Source organism: Protopterus annectens, chromosome 7.part1 (assembly GCF_019279795.1).
Source record: "Protopterus annectens isolate FY-2018-M chromosome 7.part1, PAN1.0, whole genome shotgun sequence".
Classification (NCBI taxonomy): Eukaryota; Metazoa; Chordata; order Ceratodontiformes; family Protopteridae; genus Protopterus; species Protopterus annectens.
The window spans coordinates 523,744,223-523,768,832 of record NC_056740.1 but is presented as its reverse complement, the minus strand read 5'-3'; the positions used below and the strand labels follow the sequence as shown (position 1 = coordinate 523,768,832).

The following is a 24,610-nucleotide window of genomic DNA, read 5'->3' as shown; positions in this document are numbered from 1 at the left end:
TTTTGGGTGGGAAAAACCTTTCGGAACCAGGAATGACTGCTCTGCCCACTACACTGTTGCTATACTGCTTCCTTTGCATATATCCTGCTTTTTATCCTCTTGTGCCATTTAAGCTGCATTAACCATAGCTAAGTGATGGGCAAACCCACGGGCTAAACAGTTAAATCTAATCTGTTTTATAAAAAAAAAAACACTTCTTTATATTTAATGTTTTAACTATTGCTCTTGTAAACTTAGGGGGATGTTGCTGGGGTTATGCGAACACCTATGAGCAGTCGCGCTCATTCTTATTCATACACTGCTGTTCTTCATTGCAGGGGCAAGTATAGTCTGCACTCGTACATGCTCAGTGTTTGTTTAGGAGCTCAGGCAGCACACCTTCATTAATATGCATGGCGCACTACTGCACTGCTCCTAAACAGCTGCTTCTGTGAAGGACTAAGCTAGTCCTGCACGGAAGGATAGTGAATCCGGGGGAGAGTCTGATCCAAGGATCAGATCTGAACCCATTAGTTGAGGAAGAATGAAATGGATAGCACAGATGGAACATTATGGTGAGTACATAACTTCTTGATTCTGCTTGTGTTGTGTATATGAGCCTTAATTGTGTAGCTCTAAAATATCCCTTCAAATTAGGTAATTCTAAACTACCTTGTTATATTGGAAGGATCAACTTATCTGAGATTGAGGTTTGAGTTACTATTGTCTTATTGAAAATAATTGGTGGTGTTTCTGGTTTTTCCCGTCATCTCTAAGGCTGTTGTATCAGGGAGTATGTCTTTATGTTTTTTATTTTGTTTTAGCCAAACTTCAGTAACAACTAACTAGGCTATCCAAGCATGGAATTCTGCTATTTAATTACATGTGCTTCTGATATTTAAATTGAGGAAAGTAAAGGGCAGTGTGTTTTGAGGGGTGGATAAGAGGGGAATAGTGTGCTGGTTTAGGAGAGATGTGAGAGACTAATAAGTGGTTAGATGGACCTTAGTTGGGGTGAGTGTCAGAGCCATTTATTTTTAGTTGTATGCTTGAGAACTAAAATGTGGTGTGGTGAGTTCAGATATTTATTTTTGCACAAGTGAATGTAAGAGTACAAGGTAGTATGCATGGTAATTGTATTAATGGGTGATTTGGGGTCTGAATGTAAAATACAGTAGAAGAATGGTCATGCCTGTACAAGGGGTAATGGAAGGATATAGTATATGTTAGTGTGATGGGATAGGTAATTGAGGAAATAAAAGTGGTAGTGTTATGAATGGGGTGAGGTTAAGGAGAATGGACGGGATGGGAGATGGGTAGTGGAAGAGAAAAGAGGGTGCCTAGTAGTGTACAGAAACGGTTGTTTGAAGGGGGACCATATGGCAACATAAAAACTGTGCTAATCTTGGTGAGGAAGGAGATAGAGAAGAATAGTAAGCAATTGTACTAGTTTAGTTTGAGAGATTGAGATATAGGGAATAGGGATTTAGCACAGGCAGGGTTGCAGAGTGCATGGACACCGCCTGTTTCCTGCAGTAACAACTTCTTACTTTTATAAGGAAAGTAGAAATGCTACAGTTGTACTTTTAACTATAATTCTTATTTTAACTGCCAAAATTATTTTAACTGCTTCCAAAAACTGTAAATACTGCATAAATTATTGTAACACACTGTGATTTTGGATGGAGGTTATTAGTTGGTGAAATGTTCAGTAATCAGCAACTGGACATGTATCTAAGCGGTGGTCCTAGCACTTGTGGGAAAATTAAATGTTTTGCACTCAGAATTATTGCAGAAACATTTTGTTTTGTAGTGAAATAAACTTTGATTTTGGATGGAAGTTATCATTGGGTGAAATATTCAGTTGTCAGCAGTTGAGCATGCGTCTCTGTTTTGGTCTGAGGACTTGCAAGGGTAAAGGAGATGGTTTGCTCCTTGATTTATTGCATGAAAATTTTGATGTTCTTCATCTCACATTGCTGCAGTCCTTACATATGGGTAGTCCGCTGTCCTCGGTCGGCCCGAATACCAAAGTATTAGGCTGACGTCGGTCAAGGCGCTTAAAACTGACATCAGGACGTCAGGGTACAAAAGCGCATGACCGACGTCATTTCCTCAGTCTTTTTTGCCGCATGGTCCGATGCAGAAGCAGCGTTGCAAGTGCCGTTCGGCGTTCTGAAATTTTTCGAATTCGGAGTTTCAGACCGAATCCAAGTTGGCTAAGTACCCGTTGGGGATTATTTTGGTTTTTCTTGCCTCAGTGTTTTACCGGATGTCAGAAAAAGTGAATAATTGTATTTCTTGTGGGAAACAGATACCGCATAGGGATTATCATTCTTTGTGTATTCCTTGTTTGGGGCCTGAGCACGACGTTGTTGGGTGTCGCTTTTGTGCTAGGTTCAATAAACACACTATTAAGCGAAGGTTGGATTGTGCTAGGCTGGTCTTTGGGAAGCGGTGCAATTATAATATGCCGTCGGATTCTCTGGCGCCCGCTTCTGCGAAGAAGCGCAAAGACAAAACAGTTAAACCCAGGCAAGATGAGTCGTCCGTTCCGGACGCCGGTTCTTTAGAGGCTTCAGTGGAACCGGTGGTTCCGACGGAGACTTCTCTGGAGTCTCAGGGGGAGACTTTGATTTTGCAGGAGGTGGTCTCTCAGGAGGCAGGTCAGGCTGAAGGGGCTTCTCAAGTCACTGTACTCCCCTCCCTTCCTAGGGTGGTTAGGCCTTCTCCTTCTGTTTCCAAGGCTTCTCCCAGAGGCAGGCCAGTTTCAGCTTCTGTTGGTGTCACTCCTAGTTCAGCAGGGTCTGTGCCTAAGAAGCACATGCTTAAAATGACAGAAGATTTAATTACTCTGATTAGAGGTTCTATGCCCCCTCCTGATAAGAGGCCTAGGGTGGAGCCAGAGTTGGGAAGTTTTGAGCAGGCTTCGGATATTTCAGAGTCTTCAGCTGAAGACTTGCAGGAGTATTCTCCTTATTCTGATTCTGATGCAGATGATTCCACTCCTTCTGCTTCTCCTCCAGAGGATTTTTCTTTTTCAGAGACACTTCATTCTATGAGGGAACATTTTAAGTGGGAAGGTCAGGACTTCTCTGATTCTAGGAAAACGCTTAGGGAGTTTTATTACCCCAGCATAGGCCCTTGGCTATACCCCTGTTCTGGATGTTGTGGAAGATGTGTTTGCAGAGGCTTCACTTAATCCTGATTCTCTGCCTCCTGCTCCTGTTAAACCGGATAGGTATTACAGGGTGCCTGAGGCTCATAAATATCTTTATAAGAGTCCTAGGGAGGACCCAGAAACTATTAGTCAGGGACCTAAGGGTGTCAAGGCCTCTGTTGTAAAAAATCCGGTTCCTCTAGATAAAGAAGCCAGAGCTTTGGATAGATGGGGAAAGAAGGTCTATACATCTTTTACCTTAGCTATGAGGGCTTTGAATTGCCAGTTTCATATGTTGAAATATCAAAACTTTCTTCTTTCTCAATTGAAGTCTAAGGTGGATGCTCTGGCGGAAGGCATTGAGTGTAAAGAGTTGCAAGATTTGGTGCATGTCTCTGAACAAGTGGGTAAGCATTCATTACAGTGTGGTTTTGATGCTGTGCAGGCCTCGTCTAGGGTGGCTGCCACTGGCTCAGTTCTTCAGGCACGCCTGGTTAAAGGATCAGAATTTATCTGACCATGTTAAGACAAGGATTTTGGATGCTCCTTTGCAGTCTGATGTGTTGTTTGGTTCACCTGTGGAATCAGTCTTGAAGAAAATGGAAGACAAGGCTAAGTCTATGCAGGCTGTTAAGGATTTTTTGCAAGTTCAGCCTCCGAAGTTTAGTAGGAATTGGCCTGCTAAGGGGTGGGCGTATCCTTCTTATGATTCTCAGTCTAGGGGGAGATCTAGGCGTGGTAGGGGTAGAGCTCAGAGTTCTTTCAGGCCTAGAACAGGAGTTCACCTGCACAATCTTGGTGAGGGCAGGGGCCAGTCCTTTCGTAAACAGGCCCAATGACCTACTTTTTCAGCTGCCAGATCCTTCTTGCCTGGCAGCACCTTTGGGAGGAAGGTTAGCACTCTTCAAGGAAAATTGGATGTTGATTACCCAAGACAAATGGGTATTGGATATCATACACCAGGGTTACAAGTTTTATTTCCATACCTTGCCTCCTTTCAAAGGCATGCCGGACGTTCCTCCTCAGCAAAGACTAGAGGCTCGCAAACAAATTTCTCTACTACTTCAAATAGGGGCCATACAAACGGTTCCTATGCCAGAAGTGGGCCTAGGATTTTATTCTCGCCTGTTTCTAGTACCAAAGAAAGGAAACACGTGGAGACCAATTTTGGATTTATCCATCCTCAACACATATCTGGACATTCCCAAGTTCAAAATGTTAACGTTACAACAGCTTTTACCTCTGCTGGGCAAAGATCACTGGATGGTGACTCTGGATCTCAAAGAGGCTTACCTTCATGTTCCTATCAGGCCCAGTTGCAGGAAGTATCTGCGTTTTGGGCTGGGACTTCACATTATCAGTTCTCTGCATTGCCCTTTGGCTTATCTACTGCGCCCAGAGTGTTCACGAAGGTTCTGGCTCCAGTGGTAGCTTTCTTCAGGCTAAGAGGAATACAGATCTATCCTTATTTGGACGATTGCCTGATACTGGCCCAAGAAAAGGACGAACTTCTTCATCATTTACAGTATGTGATGGCAGTGTTAAGATGCCTGGGGTATTCTGTGAACGAAATAAAGTCCAGTCTAGTACCCTCTCAGGACATGTGCTTTCTGGGTGTGAGACTGAATACAGCATCCCAGATGGCCTTTTGACCCCGGACAAACAAAAGAATCTTTCTCTTTACTTCCACCAGTTGTCTCATCAGTCCAGGCTGACTGCAAGGACAGTCCTTCAAGCCTTGGGGTTCATGGCATCTTGTATTCTGGTACTTCCCAATGCCAAACTGCATATGAGGAAGCTACAATGGTATCTCAAGAATGTATGGACACAGCACTGCCAAGATTTGGACACTGTCATTCAAATAATACCTTGCATTCAAAAGGAATTTTTGTGGTGGGCTCAGGAATGTCACCTAAACAAGGGACTCTCTGTGACCCGGCCAGAGGCGAGTCAGATTTTAACGACAGATGCCTCAGACAAAGCTTGGGGAGCTCATCTAAATGGAAAATGGATACAAGACACGTGGCCTGCCAGACTTCAACATCTACATATCAACTTGAAGGAGATGTTAGCAGTCCAGTTTGCATTGATAGCTTTCAAGGATTTACTTCTTCCAGGGCAGGTGTTGATTCAAACAGACAACACAACTGTCATGTGGTACATCAACAAGCAAGGGGAACATTCTTATCCTCTATGCAGACAAGCAATGATTTTGTGGGAGACTGCTCTCAGTTTACAGCTAAATCTTCAGGCAAGGTTTCTGCCAGGAGCACAGAACTCCTTAGCAGATGTGTTGAGCAGACAAATTATGGATCCCCACGAGTGGAAATTGGATCCTCATGTATTCCAGAGGTTGACAGTGTTATGGGGAACTCCAGACATAGATCTGTTCGCTTCTCCACTAAATTACCAGCTGCCAAAGTTTTGCACAAAAGGTTTCATCCCTCAGCTTGGAAAGTGGATGCTCTCTCATTCAGTTGGAGCAATCTTCACGTGTATGCCTTTCCACCTCTGCCTCTCCTCCCAAAGGTACTGCTGAAGGTCAGACAGGACAAGCCAAACATGATTTTAATAGCTCCAGATTGGCCTCGACAGCACTGGTACCCATTACTGAGAAGTCTGGTACAGGAGCCTCCATGGCCTTTGCCTTGATTCCTCACCTGCTGTCTCAGGAGAACGGTCATTTACTCAATGTCAAACTTCATTCTCTACATCTGACAGCCTGGCATATTCTGGTTTAAACCCTGGAGGGTCTCAGCTTCCACAACAAGTTTTGAATGTTATTTTGGAGGCCAGAAGGCCTAGTACAAGGAAAGTTTACGCAGATAAATGGAGGAGATTTTTATTTTGGAGTACAGCAAAGGACTTTGATGTTTCTAAACCTAATTTAAGTGTGGCGCTTCAATACCTTACTGAGTTTTTGGACAAAGGTTTGTCCTTCTCCTCTATAAAGGTTCATGCTGCAGCAATCTCTGCTCACTATGACTGTGACCCACCATTATTTTCTCAGCCTTTGTTTAAGCAATTCCTTAGAGGGGCAAAGAATATAAGACCCCCACGTAGAGCTCCTACTCCTGCTTGGGATCTCAATTTTGTGTTGGAGAAACTCACTCTACAACCTTTTGAGCCTGCAGCATCGGCAGAGTTGAAATATTTATCTTGGAAGACTGCTTTTTTGTTGGCCATTACCTCTGCGAGAAGGGTTTCTGAATTACAGGCCCTTATGGCAGTTGAGCCTTTCTTAATTTTCCACAAGGATAGGGTGTCTTTGCGTACTAACCCTTCTTTTATGCCTAAAGTGGTTTCTAGTGTGGCTTTAAACCAAACTATTCATTTGCCTACTTTTATGCAAACCCCCAAAATAAAGGGGAAAAGATTTTGCACACTTTGGATATTCACAGACAGTTGCAATATTATTTGAGCAGAACTAAAGGGTTCAGGCAGTCTCAGCAGTTGTTTGTTTCTTTTGCTTCGGGTTCTCAGGGCAAACCTGTTTCAAAACAAACTATTTCTAAGTGGATTGGTTTTTGTATTGCTTTCTGTTATTCCCATCATGGTAAGGAGATTCCAGCTGGGATTAGGCCTCATTCCACTAGGGCTACTGCCACTTCTACAGCTTTTTAAGGGGTGGCTACTAAAGATATTTTGGAAGCAGCTACTTGGAGTTCAGTGCATACTTTCTCTAAGCATTACCACCTTCCACTTTACTCTAAATCTAGGGCTGGATTTGCAACTGCAATTTTACAAGGCATGTTGGCAGCTCCTAATGCTTTATAGTTTTGCCATCCTCCCTTACCTCTGCTTTGGGATTCTACCCATATGTAAGGACTGCAGCAATGTGAGATGAAGAACATAGTACAGTTTTGTACCTACCATAAATGTAGATGTTCGAAGATCCACATTGCTGCAGTCCAATTTACCCTCCCTCCTTCCCCTCTGTTGTTGAAGGTGGTGGTGTGGTTTGTGTTGTACATATTGTAAATATGGTTAGTGCACGGGTGGTTGGTTGGGTTTTGCTGGTTTTGGCTTTGGCCTGTCTTGTTAGGGCCTTCTGACATCTGGGGCAAGAAAAGACTGAGGAAATGACGTCGGTCATGCGCTTTTGTACCCTGACGTCCTGATGTCAGTTTTAAGCGCCTTGACCGACGTCAGCCTAATACTTTGGTATTCGGGCCGACCGAGGACAGCGGACTTACCCATATGTAAGGACTGCAGCAATGTGGATCTTCGAACATCTACATTTATGGTAGGTACAAAACTGTACTTTTTGTGAAATAACTGATAGAGGAGACACATGACTTAAGGGATAATGGAAAGTCCAGGTGGCACTGCGATCCAGGGTAAAATTCGAAAGAATTGTACAAGATGGACCAGTCAGTTACCATGTGACATGGGAGGAGTTAAAGGGGAAAATGTTGGTGTCCATAACTCAAGACTCAGTTAGAAGAAGATGTCTGTTTCACTTGGTCAATATCCATATCTGAAAGTATATTTTAAAGCTGCACAAATGGAGTTAGCTTTATTATTGCAAAATAAGATTTACTGCCCAAGCTGGAAATGAATGACTCTCACCCAGGAAGGAAATAGCCAGGAAGTTAAAAACCTGAATATTTGGCTGCAGGCTTTGGGAATGAGTATAGAGAAAATGGGGCTTAGTAGTATGTTGAAATTATCCAAAAAGGCTTTAGGACACAAGTCTTGACATTTATAAGAATGCACTAGTATCAGTATGAATGGGGAGGAGAGTCGGACAGGACAGCTACATCCTATGTCGATGGTAGATGTAGTGGTCCAGCGTTCAGGGAAAAAATGTTGTGAAGAGTTGGACTTTAGCTGAGGAAATGATCCATTTCAGAAAGAATTAATAATTGACATACATAGCAGTAGTTTCAGCATTTAATAAATGTAAGTGGGAAATAGAACAAATAGATAGTTATTGGTTATTTAAATTAACTGAAGTAATGATGGAGAATACAAACAATAAAAGGTTAATTTGCAGACTCTGTGAAGGACTGGTTAAAGGAACTGAGACAGGATTGTGGAAATCAGATTGAGCAACATGTTTAAGGAAAACATGGCATGGCACATGTTTAATACCAAATCTGTTTACTAGAGCCAGAAATTTATTTATTGACATTTGATTACCAGGTAAGTCCAACTGGATTAGTGACGATTTCAGCAGAGCTTTGGGGCGAAAATTAGTACAAAAGCACTTTAAGAATTATATTACAATTTTCAAAAATAATACAATAAAAAATCTGCAGTTTAAACAATTTTACCAAATTAGATGTAATGTAAAAATCATTTAAGAAGAGATATAACTTATATGACAGTGATTTAATATTTATAGAAATTTTAGCCAATTTAGAGAAATTAGAGGCAAGTTAGTATAATTCCAGCAGGAACTGTGATATGAAGTAGTAGAAGAAAACAGGATTATGGCATATTTAGATAGGAAGTCTGTGAGAAAAATTGACTGAAGTAAAGAATTGCGTGAAGAAGGAAGAATAAGGAGGTGTAAGGTATGAATAGGTAATTGTTCATATTTAGGAATACTGTTTACCCTGGGGTGGAACAAGAACAGAGCCAGATTATGGCTAAGAAGTTTTTCAGAATGGTTTTAAAGGACTGGAGGGGAAGGGTATTGACTTGATGGATATACAGTTAAGGGGGTTCCAGGCATTAGCACCATGGTACGAGTACAGACCATGCCCAACAGATTTGATAGGTTTCGGACAGGTAGGAGTATTTGGTCACTGGATCGTAATGACCATGTGAGAACATAATTGGGTAGAATGGTATTTAGTGCTGAACAAGCAGATGGAGCCTGGATACTTTTGTATGGGGTGAGAAGCTGTTGTGTATATGTTGGTTGATGAGGTAGTTCTAACCAATTTAGGCTTTTTAGTGCTGCACATTAGTGGGTTCTGAGAGGGGTATCTCCTGCAAATTTAACCACTTTATTATAGAATTGTTCAAGTTTTGCTTTTTGTGATGCTTGAAGGTTAGCAAGTATGGAAATTCCATAAAATAGTGAGCAAAATAGATAAGCAGTGGCAAATGTAGTTTAGTTGCGTTGGTGAGAAAGTTTTTGGTTCTGTGAAACATTGCAATTTTTTTTTTTTTATTTTTTATGCAGTTTTGTATGTGAAGGTCAAATTATCATCCCTAATAATTTCCTATGAGAAGTGACTTTAATGGTTGTATTAATTACTATGAGGATTTTAAATGTTTTCATGAGACAAGGATTTGGGGGGGAAAGTAGTAGTTTGTTTTTTGGGGGGTTAAGCACAAGTTGTGAGTTACAAAGCCAGAAGTTTTTGTTTGTTTGACTAGAAGTACTTACTTAAATACATCTCCACTCCAGAGAGATTAAACAACATGTTCCCAGCAGTTAATCAAAATTGTTGGAAATGCAATATAGAACAGAGATGAGATTGGGAACATATGTTTTGGTCCTACTCAAAATTAGACTAATAAAAGAAGTATACCAGTTAGTGTGGAAATTATTAGTAAAAAACGGAGTCTGATCAGTGCCAAAAATTGCATTATTGTATCCTATGTGAAGTCATCTACTCCAGGGAACAACCACATTGACAATATGCCCCTAAGTGTTGTCTCAGTTGTTCGGGATTTTGGAACTACCATTTAACCAACTTTTCGCCATTTTTGTAAGAAAGGCCTTATATATTGCACAGGTTATAAACAGAGATTGTGTCTAGATCTAGGGATGTCATTGTCCCCTTTACTCAGACCTTATTAGGCCAATCATTGAATATAATGCCCCCCTCTGGTATGCATCTGTCAAGACACATGCAACTTATTAAAAGGATACAAGGCCTAAACAACATGTCTTATATTGACCAACTCAAAGCCGTGTCACTGTACTCAGTATCCAACAGACTGCTAAGAGGTGACCTGTGTTTGATATACAAGGCATCCTCCGTCATAGTGCTGATGGATTTACTGAACATCAGCATGTCAAACAGCATCAGAAATACTCTGTCTAGGAATCTAAACCTTTTCTAAAACATTAACAGAACAGTTTTGAGGGGCAGGTATATCTTGCAGAGGATACCGCTGCTCTGAAACAAACTCCCCATCCACGTAAAACAAACCTCATTCTTGTCCATATTCATGCACAACTTTGGATCTATGGATGAAAAACAGAAGATTTACCCCAGGACTGCCCCCTGTACTAGTAATGGACATAGGAAACCCCTACATGCTTTATCCCATGCATGTGTCCCCTCAAATTATCTGTGGTATGATTCCAGTTATTCTTATTAGGCATGATGTATAATTATTGACCATGGGGGGATAGGCAAGAACCTTCTCTAGTCCAGTGGGATAGATTAGTTTGAGCACAAAATGTGAAATTAGCTGGGATTAAAATGTCTCTCAAAGACAGCTAGCCTAGTACTTATAAGATGCTGAGTCGGTATATAGATAGTGATGAACTATATTTGTTTTCATGTTACATTTTACATGTTAAAATTTAAGCAGTAAAAAACCAACAAGGACCATGACTTGACCAGTCACAGAGTCAAGTGTTACTTAAAACAGTTAAACACACTTTGTTCTTTGATCTGATGAAGGAATTGTCCGAAAGCACTCATCTTTTATGCTTTACAATTAAATTTATGGTTTTAGCTGTCTTGGTCCTTGTTTTTTTGCTGCTTACATTTGTGATTTGTCTGAACCAAGGTGGGCTTTTATCCTTTGTTTGCTGGGCTTTCTCCAGGTATCAAAAAAACTGACAACTCAGAGGTGAAAAACAGATAAGATACCTGCCTCAAGGTGAGGCTGCACATAATGAATGGAATCAGTGATGTGAAATCAAAGGAAGGAGTCAGAAAGCCAAATAAAATGTGTAGGAACAAATGGATGCAATGGAATCAAGTCTTCAAATTAGATTGACCAAGGGGAGTGTGGATGCAAGAGGATTCAGTATAGGCTGTAAATGGTGTAAACTGTCAGGATTTAGCTGATACAGACTACAGTGTTGATGAGAAGGGGATATTCTTTACCTCTCAACTTAAATCTGTTGAAACTGATGTTAAGGGTTGTGTTGATATTTCCAATGGGAAATTGTAAACTGGGGAAGTGATTACTATTGTAAAGTCTCATTTTGGAGTGCTAGTTGTATCAGCTGAAATTAATGATTAAATGGTCAAACAATAACCAGATTGTTTTGTGCATCACAGATGAGGACTGCACTGTGTATAAATATGTTTGCAATATTAATCAAAAGTTTTTTTTTAATTTATAAAAAAATAGGATGTTCTTCATCTCACATTGCTGCAGTCCTTACATATGGGTAGTCCGCTGTCCTCGGTCGGCCCGAATACCAAAGTATTAGGCTGACGTCAGTCATGGGCGCTCAGATCTGACATCAGAGCGTCAGGGTATAAAAGCGCATGACCGACGTCATATCCTCAGTCTTTTTTGCCGCATGGTCCGATGCAGAAGCAGCGTTGCAAGTGCCGTTCGGCGTTCTGAAATTTTCGTATTCTGAGTTTCAGACCGAAACCAAGTTGGGCTAAGTACCCGTTGGGGAATATTTTTGTATTTCTTGCCTCAGTTAATTCCGGATGTCAGAAAAAGTGAATAATTGTATTTCTTGTGGGAAACAGATACCGCATAGGGATTATCACTCTCTTTGCATTCCTTGTTTGGGACCGGACCACGACGTAGTCGGGTGTCGGTTTTGTGCTAGGTTTAATAAGCGCACTATAAAAAGAAGGTTAGATTGTGCTAGGTTAGTCTTTGGTAAGCGGTGTAATTATACTATGCCGTCGGATCCTCCGACGCCCGCTTCCACGAAGAAGCGCAAAGACAAATCCTTGAAACCTAGACAGGTTGATTCGTCCGTCTCGGACGCCGGTCCTGCAGAAACTACAGTGGAGCAGGTGGATCCAGCTGAAGTTTCTGTTGAGTCTCAGGGGGAAACTTTGATTTTGCAGGATGTGGCCTCACAGGAGTCAGGTCAAGCTGAAGGGGCCTCTCAGGTTACTGTTCTCCCTTCTATGCCTAAGGTGGTTAGGCCTTCTGCTACTATTTCTAAGACTTCTTCTAAGGGCAGGTCTGTTTTGCCTTCCTCTGGTGTCCCTCCAGGTACTTCAGGGTCTGTGCCTAAAAAGCATATGCTTAAAATGGCGGAAGATTTGATTTCTTTAATTAGAGGTTCTATGCCCCCTCCTGATAAGAGGCCCAGGGTGGAGCCAGAGTTGGAAAGTTTGGATCAGGCCTCAGATGACTCAGACTCTTCTGCTGAAGATATTCAAGATTTTCCCCCTTATTCAGATTCTGATGCAGAGGATTCCACTCCTTCTGCTTCTCCTCCAGAGGATTTTTCATTTTCAGAAACTCTGCATTCCATGAGGGAGCATTTTAAGTGGGAAGGACAGGATTTCTCTGATACACGGAAGAGGCTTAGGGAATTCTTGTTTTTACCACAGCATAGACCCTTGGCTATACCTCCTGTTTTGGATGTTGTTCAAGATGTTTTCCCGAGGCTTCCCTTAATCCAGATTCTTTGCCTCCTGCCAGTTAAACCGGACAGGTATTACAGGGTGCCTGAGGCTCATAAATATCTGTATAAGAGTCCTAGGGCGGACCCAGAAACTATTAGTCAGGGGCCTAAGGGTGTTAGAGCTTCTGTTGTAAAGAATCCGGTTCCTCTAGATAAGGAAGCTAGAGCTTTGGATAGATGGGGTAAGAAGGTGTATACCTCTTCTACTTTAGCAATGAGGGCTTTAAATTGCCAGTTTCATATGTTGAAGTATCAGAATTTCCTCCTTTCTCAGCTAAAATCTAAAGTGGATGCTTTGGCAGAGGGCATAGAGTGTAAAGAATTGCAAGATTTAGTACATGTCTCTGAACAGGTGGGTAAGCATTCTTTGCAGTGTGGTTTTGATGCTGTACAGGCCTCTTCTAGAGTGGCTGCCAGTGGTTCAGTTCTTCGTAGGCATGCCTGGCTTAAGGATCAGAATTTGTCCGAGCATGTTAAAACTAGAATTCTGGATGCCCCTTTACAGTCTGAAGTTTTGTTTGGTCCCCCTGTGGAGTCGGTTTTGAAGAAAATGGAAGACAAGGCTAAGTCAATGCAGACTGTTAAAGATTTTTTGCAGGTTCAACCTCCTAAGTTTAGTAGAAATTGGCCTACTAAGGGGTGGACCTACCCTTCTTCTGATTCTCAGTCTAGGGGTAGATCTAGACGTGGCAGGGGCAGAGCTCACAATACATTCAGGCCTAGAACTTGGAGTTCACCTGCACAATCTGCAGGTGAGGGCAGGGGCCAGTCCTTTCGTAAACAGGCCCAATGACCTGCATTTCCAGCTGCCAGATTCTTCTTCCCTGGCAGCTCCTTTGGGAGGAAAGTTAGCACTCTTCAAGGAAAACTGGCTTTTAGTCACCCAGGACAAATGGGTATTGGACATTATAAACCGAGGCTACAAGTTCTATTTCCATACATTGCCTCCTTTCAAAGGCATGCCAGACGTTCCTCCTCGGCAAAGGATAGAGGCTCACAAGCAGATTTCTTTACTTCTTCAAATAGGAGCTATACAGCCAGTTCCTCTGTCAGAAGTGGGACTAGGATTTTATTCTCGCCTGTTTCTAGTACCAAAGAAAGGGAACACGTGGAGACCAATTTTGGATTTATCTATCCTCAACACTTATCTGGACATTCCAAAGTTCAAAATGCTGACGTTACAACAGCTTTTACCTCTGTTGGGAAAAGATCACTGGATGGTAACTCTGGATCTCAAAAAGGCTTATCTTCATGTTCCTATCAGGCCCAGTTGCAGGAGGTACCTGCGTTTTCGGGCTGGAAATTTACATTATCAGTTCTCTGCATTGCCCTTTGGCTTATCTACTGCGCCCAGAGTGTTCACAAAGGTTCTGGCTCCAGTGATAGCCTTTTTCAGGTTAAGAGGAATACAGATTTATCCTTATTTGGACGATTGCCTGATTCTTGCACAACACAAAGACGAACTTCTGCATCATCTACAGTATGTGATGGTAGTGTTAAGATGCCTAGGATATTCTGTGAACGAAATAAAGTCCAGTCTAGTACCCTCTCAGGACATGTGCTTTCTGGGTGTGAGACTGAATACAGCTTCCCAGATGGCCTTTTTGACCCCGGACAAACAAAGAAGCCTTTCTCTTTATTTCCATCAATTGTCTCTACAGTCCAGGCTGACTGCAAGGACAGTCCTTCAAGCCTTGGGGTTCATGGCATCTTGTATTCTGGTGCTTCCCAATGCCAAACTGCATATGAGGAAGCTTCAATGGTATCTCAAAAATGTATGGACACAACACTGCCAAGATCTAGACACTGTCATTCAAATAATACCTTGCATTCAGAAAGAATTTTTGTGGTGGGCTCAGGAATGTCACCTAAACAAGGGACTCTCTGTGACCCGACCAGAGGCGAGTCAGATTCTAACGACAGATGCCTCGGACAAGGCTTGGGGAGCACACCTCAATGGAAAATGGGTGCAAGACACGTGGCCTGTCAGACTTCAACATTTGCATATCAACTTGAAGGAGATGTTAGCAGTCCAATTTGCATTGATAGCTTTCAAAGATTTACTTCACCCAGGACAGGTGTTGATTCAAACAGACAACACTACTCTCATGTGGTACATCAACAAGCAAGGGGGAACCCATTCGTACCCTCTTTGCAGGCAAGCGATGATTTTGTGGGAGACTGCTCTCAGTTTACACCTCAATCTTCAGGCAAGGTTTCTACCAGGAGCACAGAACTCCTTAGCGGATGTGTTGAGCAGACAAATTGTGGATCCTCACGAGTGGAAACTGGATCCTCATGTGTTTCAAAAGTTGACAGTGTTATGGGGGACTCCAGACATAGATCTGTTCGCTTCTCCACTAAATTACCAGTTGCCAAAGTTTTGCACAAAAATGTTTCATCCCACAGCTTGGAAGGTGGATGCTCTATCATTCAGTTGGAGCAATCTTCATGTCTATGCCTTTCCACCTCTGCCTCTCATTCCCAAGGTACTCCTGAAGGCCAGAAAAGACAAGCCATCCATGATTCTGATAGCGCCGGATTGGCCTCGCCAGCACTGGTACCCACTACTGAGGAGTTTGGTACAGGAACCTCCATGGCCTCTGCCTTTGATTCCACATCTTTTGTCTCAGGAGGGCAATCACTTCCTCAATGTCAAGATTCAGTCTCTGCATCTCACAGCCTGGCATATTCTGTTTTAGACCCTGGAGGGTCTCAGCTTCCACAACAAGTTTTGAATGTTATTTTGGGGGCCAGAAGGCCTAGTACAAGGAAAGTTTACGCTGATAAATGGAGGAGATTTTTTCTTTGGAGCAAAGCGAAGGACTTTGATGTTTCCAAGCCTGATTTAAGTGTTTCTCTTCAATATCTTACTGAGTTATTGGACAAGGGTTTGTCTTTCTCCTCGATAAAGGTTCATGCTGCAGCCATTTCTGCTCACTATGACTGTGACCCTCCTTTATTTTCCCATCCTTTGTTTAAGCAATTTCTTAGAGGGGCAAAGAACATAAGACCCCCACGTAGAGCTCCTACTCCTGCTTGGGATCTCAATTTTGTGTTGGAAAAGCTTACTCTACAACCTTTTGAGCCTGCAGCTTCGGCCGAGTTAAAGTATTTATCATGGAAGACTGCTTTTTTGTTGGCCATTACCTCTGCAAGAAGGATTTCTGAATTACAGACCCTTATGGCAGTGGAACCTTTCCTGATTTTTCATAAGGATAGGGTATCTTTGCGTACTAATCCTTCCTTTATGCCTAAAGTGGTTTCTAGTGTGGCCTTGAACCAAACTATTCATTTGCCTACTTTTTATGCAAACCCCCAAAATAAAGGGGAGAAGATTTTGCATACTTTGGATATTCACAGGCAGTTACGTTATTATTTGAGCAGAACCAAGGGGTTCAGGCAGTCTCAGCAGTTGTTTGTTTCTTTTGCTTTGGGTTCTCAGGGAAAACCTGTTTCAAAACAGACTATTTCTAAATGGATTGGGTTTTGTATTTCTTTCTGTTATTCCCATCATGGTAAGGAGATTCCGGCTGGAATCAGACCTCATTCCACTAGAGCTACTGCCACTTCTACTGCCTTTTTAAGGGGGGTGGCTACAAAAGATATTTTGGAAGCAGCCACTTGGAGTTCAGTACATACTTTTTCCAAGCATTACCACCTTCCTCTTTATTCTAAGTCTAGGGCTGGATTTGCCACTGCAATATTACAGGGCATTTTAGCAGCCCCTAATGCTTTATGATTTTGCCATCCTCCCTTTACCTCTGCTTTGGGATTCTACCCATATGTAAGGACTGCAGCAATGTGAGATGAAGAACATAGTACAGTTTTGTACCTACCATAAATGTAGATGTTCGAAGATCCACATTGCTGCAGTCCAATTTACCCTCCCTCCTTCCCCTCTGTAGTTTGGCATGGTTATATGGTTTGGGTGATGGTTGTTGTTGGGCATGTTTTGGGAGGTATCCTGTTTTGGGCTGTGGCCTTTCTTTTTAGGGCCTTCTGACATCTGGGGCAAGAAAAGACTGAGGATATGACGTCGGTCATGCGCTTTTATACCCTGACGCTCTGATGTCAGATCTGAGCGCCCATGACCGACGTCAGCCTAATACTTTGGTATTCGGGCCGACCGAGGACAGCAGACTACCCATATGTAAGGACTGCAGCAATGTGGATCTTCGAACATCTACATTTATGGTAGGTACAAAACTGTACTTTTTGGCATGACTTAGTAGAAAAAACAGTCAAAATGCTGAAACAGTTGAAAGACTACAATCTGTTACAAGTTAGAATTACAGGTGGCATCATTGGAAAACATTGCTTCTCTGTCCAAGAGGCTGGTCCATAATGCAGCAGATGGTGTAGCGATGGCAACAGGGACAAGCATTCCTATGAGGAGAAAAGGCCTCAATCAGGTTATGCAGGTTTGTGGAATACTTCAAGCTGTCCTTCACCAGTGCCCCCTTTATGTCTTGTCTTTCTGGAAAGTGAATTTGCTCAGGAACAGTAGTGAAAGTTGACACAGATGTCATGATAAAGTTCTCCACCCCCAACAGTTTTTTGTTAGAAGTAATAGTATGTAATTATTGACCATGCAATAAGTAAGGCCAATGTAACACCACACAGAATACGTCAATTCAAACACCAAACAAGAAACTGACCAGGTTTAAAATGGACCTCAAGGGCAGCTAGCCTAGTTTATTTATTTTACATTTGTTTACTAGGAGAGTCCGACTGGGCATCAAACCCTTTTTTAGCAGGGGCCCAGGGAGAAAAGCTCCATTGTTAATAGGCAATTTGTTAGTAGAAAGAAAAACAATCTTATAATACAATGAAGATAAAAGAAATCTTAAAATACAATGAACATCAAATGGTAACACACATTCATATTGGAAGAAGACTACCACAGAAAAAATGGTTGAGTGGGAGACAGGACCTAGAATCTCAGGTAAGACTGCTTCTAGAAGACAGTTTATACAATAGTAGGAGGTAATGATGTTGTGAACAATGAGTACAGTTAGGATAGTTAGTCATATTTACAGGTAACACAGCAAACTGGAGGCTTAATTTCTGCTAGATATTAACAGTGAGAAGAGAAAGTTACCAAATGTAGTCAAATGGCTTTAATTCAATGCTCATTACAAGAGCTTTTTTTTTTCCTCTTAAAGAGCTAGTTCCATGGTAATGATGTTGTGAACAATGAAGAAGAACAAAACTGGAAGTCGGACCACCACGTATAAATCCAAATCTTTATTTTAACAGAGAATGAACGCTTTCGCGTGCATCCAGAAGGCACGCTTCTTCAGATTAATTATAAACACACACTAGCATTCTTTTATACACATCCAATTAATTTAAAATCATCAATCATTCAATTAAAACCAAACTATTAAATTATTAAATTGATTGTTCACATTAATAGCAGCACATTAGATAACTGATTGACTCAAAGAATGAAACAAATTCTCTCTGCTGTAATGGGCATCATCCTGAAATGGCATAAATCAACGCTATCTCAAGTATACAAATAAGAATAAAGGTAATAAAGTAATGATGATGATGATAATAATAAAAAAAGTAATGATGATGATGATAATAATAAAAATGATAATAACATATTGCTGTTATGTCATATTATATAATGTTAATACAATATATCTCTCAACAGACAATGAATACATAAATAATGCTTATGTATATAACAATGGTTTTTCCTACCTAATAGCATGCAGATCAGTATCTTGCTATTATAGAAATCATTTTTACTACTAAGTTAAAGCTATATATAATGTAAGATGAACTACATAACATGTGCATATGAAAATGTATAAAAATATATGTAAAAATATATATATAGATATATAAAAGATGAAATGTATAAGTTAAATATGTACAAAATAATGAATGCAGAAATACTTAAATCACTTAAAAATATAAAAAATATATCTGTCATATTATTTACTGGTATTATAACTCATTTATATTTACGTTTCTTTAAAAACGATCTAATGCTAATATATGTATTTAATCCAGGATAGTATTGAGCCCTAAATTTTAATATCCAACTTAATTCCAAACTTTCTAGATCATTAAAATTGTCCCCTTTTCTTATATTTAATTCTCTTTTTTGTAATATCCTGAATCTAAAATTATGTTCAGGATTTTCCAAGACATGCTTGGCAAGGGCATTTTTATGATCTGCCTTCTTAATAGGCATTTTTATGATCTGCCTTCTTAATAGCATAGATATGTTCTTGTATTCTATCTCTCAATCGTCTTGTGGTCATGCCTATATAGAAGGCAGAGCATGATTCACAAGTTGCAAGGTAGATAACATTTTTGTCCTCACAAGTGGCTATAGACCTGAATTCAAACTTATAAAGTAGTTCAGGATGTGTGAAAGATGTTTCTTTGGATATCCAGGGACATGAGTTACACTTCCCACAGGCATGGGTCCCCATTCCATTTATATTCATATTTGTTTCAATGTAAGATGTTAACTTTTTCTCAATACATAATATCCTCTTTAAATTCTTCATGTTCTTATATGTAAAGGTTGGTCTAGTACCTATCAATTGTTTAATTTCATCATCTGTAGTCAGAATATGCCAATTCTTCATAATGATATTTATTAAATGTTTATTTATCACTGGTGTAGCTAGTTTGAAAACAAATTCTAGATGTGTCATACTTAGTTTGATGATGTCTAAATGATGTATGGTGGATGTATCTAGTTTCAGATTTATCACTGATAAAAGTATTCTTTATTCTACCTACCATTTCTGGATCATAACCCCTATATAGAAATAGTTTCTCTAATTTATTAAATTACTTGTTACGTTCATCTAATTCCTGACATAATCTATTAATTCTCATATATTGCCCCTTAACAATGTTCTTAAATATAAACCTAGGATGCATGCTGTTGTATTGTAATAAGGTGTTCTTCCAGCATGCTTTCCTAAATAATGATGTTGTAAGTCCACCTTTCCCATCCTTTTTAATGTTTAAATCTAAAAAGTTTGTCAGTTACTGAATATTCAATCGAAAACTTCAGAAATTCTGTAGTTTGTTCTAATTCCGATATAAAATTTTCTAATTCATCAATAGTACCATCCCACACCAATAGTATATCATCAACAAACCTATAGTATGAAAGGACTTTATTATATGCCTGATGAGGAAACAAACATGTGGTTTCCCAACTATATACTGCCAAATTGGCGTAGGTGTTCGCGCAGGGGGTGCCCATAGCCACCCCCCACTGTTGAATATAAAAAAGGTCATTAAAAGTAAAAATATTATTAGTCAATACTATTTCTAATAGGGTATTCAATAGAATCTGTTCATTGTTATTATATTTCTGACTCTTATTCAAGAGAGTCCTAATGGCTTCCAGTCCATATGAATTTGGAATGGCAGTGAAGAGATTCTTCACATCAAGAGTGACTAATAGATGTGATTCAGATATAGCATAATCTAAATTCTTTATATTTTCTAAAAGTTGATAGGAGTCCCTCAGAATGGTGGGAATGTCGAAGACCAATGATTTTAGTCTTTTCTCAATAAATATGGAGATGTTCTCAGTGTCCCAATTATGCCCTACAACTATAGTTCGAAGGGGTGGAGGTGAAGTGCCCTTGTGCATTTTGGGGAGATCTTTAATGTAAGGTATAGTTGGATGTTCAATTAATAAAAATAAATAAAAATCATGATTAATTTGTCTACATGCCATTAAATCATACAATTCCTGATGTATTTGATATATCATTCTCTCTACCGTTTTTATATCTGTCAACTTATAAGTATCATTGTCTTGTAGTAATAAATTTATATGTATCACATAGTCCTTTGTATTCATCAATACTAGGCCGCCCTCCCCTTATCTGCTGGCCTAACCGTAACCTTTGTATTCCTGACTAATGTATTAATAGAAGCCCATTCTTCTTTAGTAAGGTTATGAAAAGCAGAAAAAGAACAGTTACTTTGATTAACATAATATCTGTATAAATCCTTCTCACAAGCCTTAACGAAGCACTCAATGAATGGATGAACACTTTTCCTTTTGAAATATTCACATTTAGATTCATTATTAATGCTTTGTTGCCCTTTCTTAAAAAAACAATTTTAGTGCTATATTACGAGCAAACGCTCTTAAATCAATCAATATATCTGAAATATTGCTAACCTGTGCAGGTATAAATGATAAACCCTTGTTAAGTACGTTATAGTCCGTTTCTGTGAGTGAAAGTTCCGAAAGATTAAATACTAAATTATTTAGTCCCTCAGTCGGCCTTTCTTGATGTACGGTTCCCCTGACAGTTTCCTTTTGCCTCTTCCTCGGCTCAACAATCTTCCTCTCGAGTCTCTTCGCAGACGTACTGGTAAAGGTAAAAAGACTCAATATTAGTTTGTTGAGTCTTCGGTTTAGCTCCCAGAATATGGTGTTGATTCAAAGCTATTTGGTTAGGTGGTAGAGTATTCAGCGATTCAGGTGTTGTATGTCTTAAACTGCCTGACGAAGTCGGTATTACGTCATTCAATGCAGAGGAGTCAGTTAAAGGGGAAATGTCCTGCTATTTGTTTTCATGTTACTGGTAACAAAAAATTTAAGCAGTAAAAAACCAACAAGGACCAAGACTTGACCAGTCACAGAGTCAAGTGTTACTTAAAACAGTTAAACACACTTTGTTCTTTGATCTGATGAAGGAATTGTCCGAAAGCACTCATCTTTTATGCTTTACAATTAAATTTATGGTTTTAGCTGTCTTGGTCCTTGTTTTTTTGCTGCTTACATTTGTGATTTGTCTGAACCAAGGTGGACTTTTATCCTTTGTTTGCTGGGCTTTCTCCAGGTATCAAAAAAACTGACAACTCAGAGGTGAAAAACAGATAAGATACCTGCCTCAAGGTGAGGCTGCACATAATGAATGGAATCAGTGATGTGAAATCAAAGGAAGGAGTCAGAAAGCCAAATAAAATGTGTAGGAACAAATGGATGCAATGGAATCAAGTCTTCAAATTAGATTGACCAGGGGGAGTGTGGATGCAAGAGGATTCAGTATAGGCTGTAAATGGTGTAAACTGTCAGGATTTAGCTGATACAGACTACAGTGTTGATGAGAAGGGGATATTCTTTACCTCTCAACTTAAATCTGTTGAAACTGATGTTAAGGGTTGTGTTGATATTTCCAATGGGAAATTGTAAACTGGGGAAGTGATTACTATTGTAAAGTCTCATTTTGGAGTGCTAGTTGTATCATCTGAAATTAATGATTAAATGGTCAAACAATAACCAGATTGTTTTGTGCATCACAGATGAGGACTGCACTGTGTATAAATATGTTTGCAATATTAATCAAAAGTTTTTTTTTAATTTATAAAAAAATAGGTTTTGGCATGACTTAGTAGAAAAAAACAGTCAAAATGCTGAAACAGTTGAAAGACTACAATCTGTTACAAGTTAGAATCACAGGTGGCATCATTGGAAAACATTGCATCTCTGTCCAAGAGGCTGGTCCATAATGCAGCAGATGGTGTAGCGATGGCAACAGGGACAAGCATTCCTATGAGGAGAAAAGGCCTCAATCAGGTTATGCAGGTTTGTGGAATACTTCAAGCTGTCCTTCACCAATGCCCCCTTTAAGTCTTCTCTTTCTGGAAAGTGAATTTGCTCAGGAACAGTAGTGAAAGTTGACACAGCTGTCATGATAAAGTTCTCCACCCCCAACAGTTTTTTGTTAGAAGTAATAGTATGTAATTATTGACCATGCAATAAGTAAGGCCAATGTAACACCACATGGAATACGTCAATTCAAACACCAAACAAGAAACTGACCAGGTTTAAAATGGACCTCAAGGGCAGCTAGCCTAGTTTATGTATTTTACATTTGTTTACTAGGAGAGTCCGACTGGGCATCAAACGCTTGTTTAGCAGGGGCCCAGGGAGAAAAGCTCCATTGTTAGTAGGCAATTTGTTAGTAGAAAGAAAAACAATCTTATAATATAATGAAGATAAAAAAAATCTTAAAATACAATGAACGTCAAATGGTAACACACATTCATATTGGAAGAAGACTACCACAGAAAAAATGGTTGAGTGGGAGACAGGACCTAGAATCTCAGGTAAGACTGCTTCTAGAAGACAGTTTATACAATAGTAGGAGGTAATGATGTTGTGAACAATGAGTACAGTTAGGATAGTTAGTCATATTTACAGGTAACACAGCAAACTGGAGGCTTAATTTCTGCTAGATATTAACAGTGAGAAGAGAAAGTTACCAAATGTAGTCAAATGGCTTTAATTCAATGCTCATTACAAGAGCTTTTTTTTTTCTCTTAAAGAACTAGTTCCATGGTAATGATGTTGTGAACAATGAGTACAGTTAGGATAGTTAGTCATATTTACAGGTAACACAGCAAACTGGAGGCTTAATTTCTGCTAGATATTAACAGTGAGAAGAGAAAGTTACCAAATGTAGTCAAATGGCTTTAATTCAATGCTCATTACAAGAGCTTTTTTTTTTCTCTTAAAGAGCTATTTCCATGGTATGGGCTACCCTTTCTCAGTACACGTACAAGTCCAGGAATTGGTAAGATGGAATTTAACGTGATGCTTAAACTAGTTAAAAGTCTGATTTTGAGAGGTTGGGCATTCCACAGTTTAGTAATGTAGCAAGAGTATAGAGAGTCACCTGAGCTGTTTTTACTCCTGGTTATTTCAATTAGTGGATCTTAGTGTACGGGTACCTTTATGGGGGTTGAGGAGGCCTTGTAGTGCTGGAGTTTTTTTGGGGTTTATAGAACATTTGGTGAGCTGTATAGAATTGTGTGAGGGTGAGTTGGTTGGGAAGTTCTAACTAAGATAGTTGTCTTAGAGGCTTACAGTGATGGGTTCTATTAGGGCAATTAGTGGCAAACTTGGCTATCTTATTATAGCAGGCATCTAGCTTGGTAACATCTGATTTGGAGAGGTTGGTAAAGATGGGTGGAGGCATACAATAGAGTTGACAGAAGAGTTCTGGCTGTGGTTATTCTAGAGTTAGTGGTTAGGTTGGTTATGTAGTTTTTGCATCTGTATAACTTCTTGTGTACTTTTTTTGTAGTTTGAGCAATGTGTAAGTCGAACTTCAGATTTTGATCTATAATAACACCAAGAAGTTTGGTGGATGATACAGGTACAATCAAAGTTTTATTGCTAGACATGATGTTGAAGTGATTGGATTAGGTTTCAAGTTTGGTGTGGTGGAAGAGCATGAGTTTGGTCATATTTGAGTTTAGGATTAATTGGGCATCTGTCAACCATGATTCAGTAACATCGAAGGATGTTTGGGTTATGTTTTGTAGTTCAGATAGGGTTGGGGCAGAACATATTACTGTACAGTCATCTGCATACTGTATAAGTGTGGCTTAAGTTGTGGCATTTTGGAGATTATTTGTAAACAGGTTAAAGAGAAGGGGGCCAAGAATAGAACTTTGGGGTACAACCATTGTCACTGGTAGCAAGGGAGAAAGAGTTTTGTTCCTCCGCACTGCCTGTTGCCGATTGGTGAGATAGTTCTGAAACCAAGCTAGAGTAGAATAGCTTAGGTTTAATTTGGACAGGGCAATCAATAGTTTGTTATGAGAGACTGTATTGAATGCTTTCGATAAGTCTAAGAAAATGTCTGATACTAAGTCACCTTTGTCATTACTTATGAACCTATAAAAATCACAGGAAGGGTGATCAGCTTTTCATTCCCTTTGGTTCAAGTAGGTTGTGTCTGAAGGTTTCTAAATGGACCTTGTCTGTGTGACGGTTAGATTCTATTGTTTACTGTTGACGTTTCTAGTAAGAACCCCAGAGCTCATTCAGCTTGATTGATAACTACCTATTTAACCTTCTTTAGTAACTTTCGGGGAGAAGAGTTGTGCTGTTGTGACATGGGCTTCACTGC

General features: G+C 40.0%; 1 protein-coding gene across 4 annotated transcripts in view; it reads left to right on the top strand.

The window, feature by feature from the left end:
- CCPG1 (cell cycle progression 1) overlaps positions 1–24,610 on the top strand; it is a 1,059,961-nt gene that overhangs the window by 1,033,729 nt on the left and 1,622 nt on the right. The window lies entirely within an intron of this gene.